Here is an 8,151-nt window from a genome sequence, read left to right on the forward strand (position 1 = left end):
TCATTTCCAGAAAGCTCAGGCAGAGCAAAGGATCTGTGTATCACACAAAACAAAGAGGCAGCTCCACATCCTCCCATGCTCTGTTTTCTGTCTGGTGGCGTGGAGCCATCCGAGACACTAAATGATAGATGCTATTTAATTTGTTGCCGCAGTTGCTGGAAAATAGTCTGGAAAACCCTAACTGCCAACGGAGAACTGGAATTTCAACTGACACCTGTAGCAGACAGGAGTTTCCAGGCTGGCAACATTTCGATTATTTCTCCTTCAAGAAAGTTCTGCGCAAAACTTACTTTGCAAATGATAAAACATCCAGGCAGTGGCTGAAAGGGCAATTGCCTTCAAAGACACCCTCCGATGGCAGATGCCCAAGATGAAAAGCAGGTATGCGAGGACTGGCGTGGAGCCTCCCTTGCGCAGGCACACCCGCCCAGCGCTCGTCCCGGCTCAACAACAGCCAGGTCGGGTTCTGGCTGCAGCAACTGTAATTAAAAACATTAAAACGTGCTCTGTATTGTAGCAGCATGCAGATTTGGGCTGCTAATCTCGCATAGTGTAAAGGGGTGGAGAGGGAGCGGAGGGGGAGCGCACAGCCCGGTACGTCCCCCGCTTAGCAGCTGGAGCCGAGCGTGCTCTGGTGGCAAAAGCAAGGGGCTGGTTCTGGTTCTCTGACCCACCCCTCGACTCCTTGCAAGCGACCAGCATTAAGACACCGGCAGGTAAGTTGTAGCTGGTAACCGTCCTAAGTGAGCCTGCAAGCAACTGTATTGGGGGTGGCCAAGAATGCAAAAAACTACACACACCCCCCAACCCTGATTTCTCCTTAAAGGGTGCATTTGAAATGTCAGACCGACGCTAAAGAACCAGAACAACGTATTTCTGGGTGACCAAATTGTGCTTGTGTCTCTAGGTCCTAGGTCCCTTCCTCCACGGGTACAAAAGAACTAATGAATTTCCTGGGGCGCAGGTGGAGGCAGGCTGGGCGTCCCCACTCTCCCAAGCGAGCCCCCCCCCTTAGCAGGAGGAGGAAGGGCCACACTCGCAGAAGCCCAGACGGATTCCACCAGCCCAGGTTTTTGGGTGCCTAACCTGAAACTCCGGTGCCTCTGTTTTACCAGCGATGGCTCGCTGTTTTTGCTGACCTCCGGATACGAGTATATCTGACAGCAGGACTCACCCACTAGCCACGTGGCTGTCCCGTGGCGATGGCTGGGATACTTACGATACCATAAACACCCAGACGGTTCTTTAGCACTTACAGAAATTTCTCCTATTGACTTTGCAGGGCTATTCTGAGTCAGGAAGGTTCAGCTTCTATTACAACCCAAACTACATTTACACTTTAAGACTGGGAGACACTACGCCTTCTCTCTGTAACTCCTATATCGCACAGGCAACGCAATTTCATTCTACAGTCCTACGTGCAGCCCAGTAACTGGTGGTTGGTAAAAGCTCATCTTCCATAAAGACACTCTGCTTTAACTGATAGACTAAAAGAAATGAAGAACCTGCAGTCCCCTTTGTAATTTGTTCTGGTGATGAAATTTTACTGCCATTGTAATTCTATCTCACTTCAGCCCCCATTCACAGCAGTGGGGATGCCCATTCTCCGGGTGATGAAAGACTCCTTTCATACGCTGCCTTCTCTCTATGAAGATACTTCTCCATTCTAATTACGACACCTCTCAGCCTTCTTTTTGACAATTTAAATGGGTCAAGGTCTTGAAGTCCTTCACTGCACAGCCTTTTTTCTAGCTCTCTTTGGTGCTCTACTCTCTCTCCAGCATCTTTAGATCCTTCTCAAATGTGTACCCTGCAAGCAGACACAGGACTTCAGCACTTATTTCACTGGCATCATATCAAAACATAAAATCACCTCCTATTCCCACTCATTCCCCCTTTTTACTGTCTCCAAGAGTTGCATTAGTAGATTTTTGCCCAGCACCACCCCGGGAGTTCGTGTTCAACTACCCACCCACTTTGCTCCCAGGTATTTTTTGAGACACTGTTACGGAGGACAGCTGAAGGGCTGGCTGCACTCTCCACCCTGAAATGTGTAACTTCAGATTTGGCTTTGGATTGAATAATGAAATTATCAAATGAAGCAGATCCCTCTGTTAGGACTGTGCTCGTCTGATCATTACAGACCAGCCTGCTAATGTTTGTGCCATCTGTAAATGTCACCAGCAGCGATTTAATGCTTAATTCCAGTGGATAGTGTCAAATCTGGTAATTATTCCTGCAGAACTCTGCCAATCTAATGGCTAAATACCCCATTAACTTATACAAGACAACTGTCTTCATAAAGCTAAGCGTCAATCAAAAAAACAAGGCTGTGGGCGTTCCGAGGACACCGAGGTGCTCCTCACACTTCCAGTGCTCGCCGCCAGGAGTAATCCCACATGCAGCTCTAGATACAATGCTAAGAGAAACCCTCCCAAAGCTTCAGTGGAGCCCATTATCACCTACCTTGCTGTGTGCTATTCATCAGTAGCTGTATTCTACTCCAAACGTAGCTGTATGGCTGTGTGGGCTTGAAGCATCTCTTCTTTTTCTAGCTGCCTCAGTACTGCTTACGGCATGCAAATGGTTACGGTGACGATTACAAACCTCTCGTTTGAGATTCTGATTTTGACTGGCAAAATAAATTTGAATGCAAAGTTGCCAAACTGATCCCAATAGAGGGGGAGAAATAGACTGTGAAGTCCAAGGGAAAGGGCCCAAACTATTTTGGAGTCATAGTCTTTAAAAATTTGATATATAATTTTGCCTTATGCTTACTATTTCTCCGTAGCTCTCTATTGACAAAACGGCTTTTTCCTCTTCTGTCAGACTTCATGATTCTGTCTCCTTGAAAACTCCAGCATGAGCTGTATAAGCAGAAAATAAGCTGGCACAGCATGAATTTATTCTAATGTCTGTTTTGTAGACAGTTTGGGGCCCAAGTTTGACTGTCTGTGTCTGGTTCTCAGCCAGATACCTGGGTTCCCCAATTTCAAAAGCATTAAAATTCCCCTTCGGGGAAATCACGCAGGAAGCGTTTCCTGTCCTTATAAACCCCATGTGTAAATGCATTTGCCCTTGGTGGCTGACCTCAAGAGCTGCAATTTTGTTGAAGCAAAACGCTATCGTGTCTAAAATGAAAGAATGAGAGAGAACAGAGGGTAGCCAAGACGTGGCCCGAATGGAAATAGAGAAATGAGGGGGAAACACGAGGGGTGGGATGAGGCGGAGGACAGAAAAGGATAGCCTAGACATGCTCCGAATGCCAGTGCCACCGAGGCAGGGGAAGGGCGCCGGCAGGGGAGGACGGAGGCGAGCCAGCCTGGGCAGGGGCAGGAGGGAATCGGGCTGAGAGAAAGGAGCCGGGCGAGGATGAACGGGGGAAGCACCGAGCCTGACAGCACCAAAGCATCATATGAGCCAGCAGTCCTCCCGGCCCATCTACGACCTGGAAAGCAGTACTCCTGAACGGCTGCTTTCTTGCTGCTTCTCCAAAAAACAGATCTACGCCCCTATCTCCTCCCCGCAGCCTGGGGGTTGGGATAAGGTTGTGCTAAATTGGGGCAGAGGCTCCCACGGAGGTGACAGCGTGTTTGCAGGGCTGGCGCTGCAGCTGTGTCTCAGCAAGATGTGCGGCATCACAGCATGCTCCTGCTCTCCGCCAAGACCTGGCTTCGGGGCTACAGGGTGACTTTATCGCTGTCTTCAACAACAAAATGACCCCACAGCTCGGGGTTACTCATGTGAGCAAAAAGTCAGTCTCACCTTTTTCTTTTTTTTTCCTCTCTTTTCTAGCAAGAATAATCTTCCTGTCCATGGGGAAAAAAAGAGTGGGGGAAAGATTGACATAGGACTGGAAGAAAAGAAACAAAAGCAGAGAAGCAAGAACAAAAACATGGATAAATTAATGCCAGTCGTAATTTCATTTGTCTCTGCAGATTTATACAAGTGATGAATATATCCTAAGGAGATACATGAAAGGGAAAGAATAATCAATAACCACAAATCACATACTTCGGCAGGTGGTGACCTGCCTGGATGAAAGCAGATTTTTGTCTCTACCTACAAGATCTCTTCCATCTTGATCAAGAGAGGGCAGTGGAAAATATTCCACCTCCCGATGGACATGGCAGGACACAACACAGAGAGGACCACGGAGTCCTTGCTAGGCAAGCCCTAGGCTCTGCTGTTAACCATAACTGAGGTGAGCTCTGTCACCAGGACCAACCTCTGGTGCTGAGAAAGGCTTCACCATTTGTGCAGTGGACAAGGATGATGCAAGAAGAGCATCTCTACCCCCTTTCCCCAAGCAGCTACGACAGACGTGGGTGCAGATATCATTTCCCAGTTCCTGAGGTGATCCTGCTAAAAATTCTGGGGCGAGCAGGGAGAAGACAACTGCAGGAGAAAAGTCAGAGTACGACCTCTTATTGCCTTCCGGGGCCACACGAACTCCTAGGTCAGAAACTCATCAGTGTGGTGAGGAAGGAGCCTGCAGGGCTGCACTAAACCAGACGTTGGTGTATGACGGGCAGATGTGCTCCTCCACCATGTGACCCAATCTGGGCACCGTATGGGGCATTGATAATTAAGCCTGGTGAGGGAAAAGGGAGATATTACAACAGTCACCTCATAAATTCTCTCCTGGGGATCCTGAAACAAAATCCCTCCTGCCATCCATCTTGAACGGCAAGAAGCCCATTACCCCTAGCTCACGCTGAGCCACTAGCAAGTGCTCTCAGCGTGGCTGCCAGCACGGAGAGAAAGGGAAGTATAAGGGATAGAAGGCAACAGAAAAAGCCACTTTGCATCAAAGAGAATTTCCCTCCGGTCCTTGAACATGTAGCACATTGGTTGCTGCATGTATGTTTTGGATGCACCATTTGCTCTTCTGCCAATGAAACTCCTGTGAGAATGAAAAATTCCTGCAGGCAGGGGCCGTGACGTCAATGCCAAGCAGAAATGATGTTACTTGGTTTGAAAAGAATAACCTGCACGCACTCCACGTGTTCGTAGCATCACTGGCTCAGGCATTCGCTTCGGCAGTTGCCCTCCTGTGGTGAGCAGGGATCGCTCGGTTTCTCGTTGTTTAAGTCCCTGCAGAGATTTAATCTCCTCCTTCCACCAACAGAGCTGTCAGAGGGAACGTCTCAGGGTGGGAAAATGCACAAAACGGTAGCATTAAATTCTCTCCCCAGCAGAGCCTATCGCAAGGACAAGACAAACCACGAAAAGGCACAAATCTTGCTGATTCACCTGAATTTCAGATGCTAGGACCCCCCTGAAGTACCATACAAAGACGGCCTGTAATTTCACACCGTTCACCCGCATGAATTCAAGCCACCATCTGAAGAAAAGGAAAGCAGACGTCAGGACAGAAGGAGCCTCCAGTCCTCTAAAATCTCAGATTCAGCAGTAGCTCTTTCAGGATACTTTTGAGTTCTTCAAGCAGGAATAAAGGAAATCCCAGAAAAGAAAGACATTTGGATCCCAGCCAATATATATGCCGCACGTCGCAGCAGGATGGGAAAGCTGCTCACTAAAACACACGGGTACGTATGCGAGTGGTGTGAAGAATTTAGCCCTAGCCACATCTGCTGGTGATGCTCCAAGGAAAGCCGTGCAGTTACATCTTCAGCGCCAAGGAATCCTAGCAACAAAGTGGTCACCATTTGCAAAATAAAAATCAGGGCTATTTTAGTGGCAACTTCCTACAAGCTCACAAAAATGCTACGCTAACAAAATTATCCCTTTCCCCCCCAAATTGCTGATGTTGCTGCCACTGGCTTTTGACTCAACAGCAACACAAAGAGCGTATTCTGGGGGCAGCGGATTTTTCCCAGTAATGTCAATGCTGGGAATGAGTTAATTGGGAAAGAAAAGGTGGGATTTGGGCTGCCCCAGAGCAAGTGAGTAGCTCCAAGAATGGTTCTTTCTACACTTCAAGCATACCCATCAGACTTAGCTCATATTCCCCACTCCCCCGCCTTGAATATCGGTGGTTCCTACTAGACACAGGGTAAATTTTACAGGTATAACGTGGTTTACCTCAACGCTTATCAGCCAACTGATAAAAGCATCACATATCCTCACGAAAGCTCCTGAGATGCAGTTCCCAGCCACTGCCAGATTAGCGAGACTGATTGGCACGAGCCATAGCTGGGCCGCTCGGTATTTTGCAGCTTGCCTCATGTCTAGCCGGCCGCTTGCCCCCCACCGCAGCCAGCGTGCGTGCGTCTGTCCATCCTGCGGCTGCAGAGCGACCCTCACCTCGGCAGGAGCAGGCTCCAGCGTGCTCCAGCCCGTGAAAGCCAGACCCAGCTCCCTGCACCCCTGGGCAAGCCGCAGGTGACACAGAGCTACCACAGCCCCCAGTGCAACTTGCTGACGGCACCGGTGTTACCGGCGGCTTCGCTGATACGAAGGGAAAACTGACACCAGCCAAGGGAAAACAGGAGGGCTGGTGGGACCAGTCCCATCGCTTCAGTCCGGGAGGGATGGGGACAGCAGGGAGGGGAGAAGGGGAGAGTAGCTAGCTGCCGGCCTCTACCTGCTTGACAAAGTCCCGGTTGGGTTCATCCTGTAATATCTATTTCGCACCCACCTTTGCTCATAAGATGCAGCTCTCCAGGGGTGGGAGAGGAGCGAGCAGCGGGAGGAGGCTGGCGGTGCTCGAGCAGGTGTATTTTCTCCTGTGCTGTGCAAAGAAGCAGCCTGCAGTAGTGGACGTTAGAGCCATAGCTCAGTGGTCTACTAAAGCGTGTCCCTTCCCAATCCTGGGTCCCTAGGGTCGCAGGTGCTCTCCCCATCCTTGAAGAGTCCATGTCCTGTGCTTTAGCGTTCTCACATTGGCACAGGTCCTGTGCGTCCAGCCTGACCTTCCCTCAGTCTCAACATGGGGAAGTGAGGGACTGACCTGGAGCCAGGCTGGACAACAGCCACAGACCAGTTTCCCTTGGGGGGAAAGCAGGGAGCCGGGAGGAGACAGCCTCGTGAGGAGGAAGCCCGAGCAGTCTTAGTTCCTCACCAGCTATTTGCAGCCTAGTTGTTGAATGCCACTGTTTAGAGACTTTGCAAATGAGAAAAATAGTTCATTATTATTAACAGCATTTAATCTTTGCTTACTCTAAAGGAACACCTTGAGATTTAAATGGTGGATAGAAACATCTCTCAAGTCCTCAGAAGAAATATGATCCGGGACCGATCCAAGCTCCAGTGAAGTCAGGGGAATTCTTTCAAAGTGAGCTGTGAATCAAGCTTTGTCCACAACCACAAAGTTTTATTTTCATTCTCACTGTTTTGCAAAGCCGTCCTTTTACCCAGTAAAACCAGAAGAAGGTGGCTCTGTGATTTGACCTCTCAACCTCCAGCCTTCCCATTTCCCATGTAGTGACCTCCCAGCCACACTTCAGCAGAGGACCTGCCAGCCCTCTGGTGCTGGGCTGCCGCAGCTCAGGCTGCAGTCGCGCCAGGTCCCTCGCGCTGCTGAGCTGAGCATCCCTCGCAATAACACCCAGCCACTGCTCGGGCTTCAGCTGCTCTGTCAGATTCAGGGAGCGTGTTTCCCCGTCTCTGCACCTTTTCGAAGACAGCTGGGACCTCAGTGCTGTCAGTTTTTTTATAATGGTGCTCCTGTTAAGATGAGGTAGTATCCCAGCAGCTAATGCTTCCCTGTGAGAAAAGAGGCTTCATCATAAATATCACTTCTCTCTCCCTCTTGCTTCTCTCTTCTCTCTCCGTGACACATTCTGCAATAACATGTGACAGCACAGCAGGTGAAAACTTCACTGGAAATTCATTTAAACACCTAATGGTTAAAAGGCATCCTGGGAGCCAGGACACCTGGATTTTATTTCTTGACTTGACTTTGACCCATGGCATGGCTTCAGCACACCTTTTTATACCTCCCGAACACACTGAAAAGATGGCATTTATAAAGTGCTTTCAAGCACGCATCGCAGCAGCCGACTCCGGGAGGGCGTCTCATCTGCATGTGAGCTGTTGGGTCCTGCCGCTCCGAGCACCAGCTGGTGGGAACCAGGGGATTCAGCTCCTGCCCTGGCCCGCTGACGGACAGTCCCCTGCGGAGGACCGCGGCACACCTCAGGCCTGCAGACAGCCTGCCATTCCCACCCTTTCAGCACATTCCCT

This window comes from Fulmarus glacialis, unplaced genomic scaffold (genome assembly GCF_000690835.1).
Source record: "Fulmarus glacialis isolate BGI_N327 unplaced genomic scaffold, ASM69083v1 scaffold34669, whole genome shotgun sequence".
Taxonomy (NCBI): Eukaryota; Metazoa; Chordata; class Aves; order Procellariiformes; family Procellariidae; genus Fulmarus; species Fulmarus glacialis.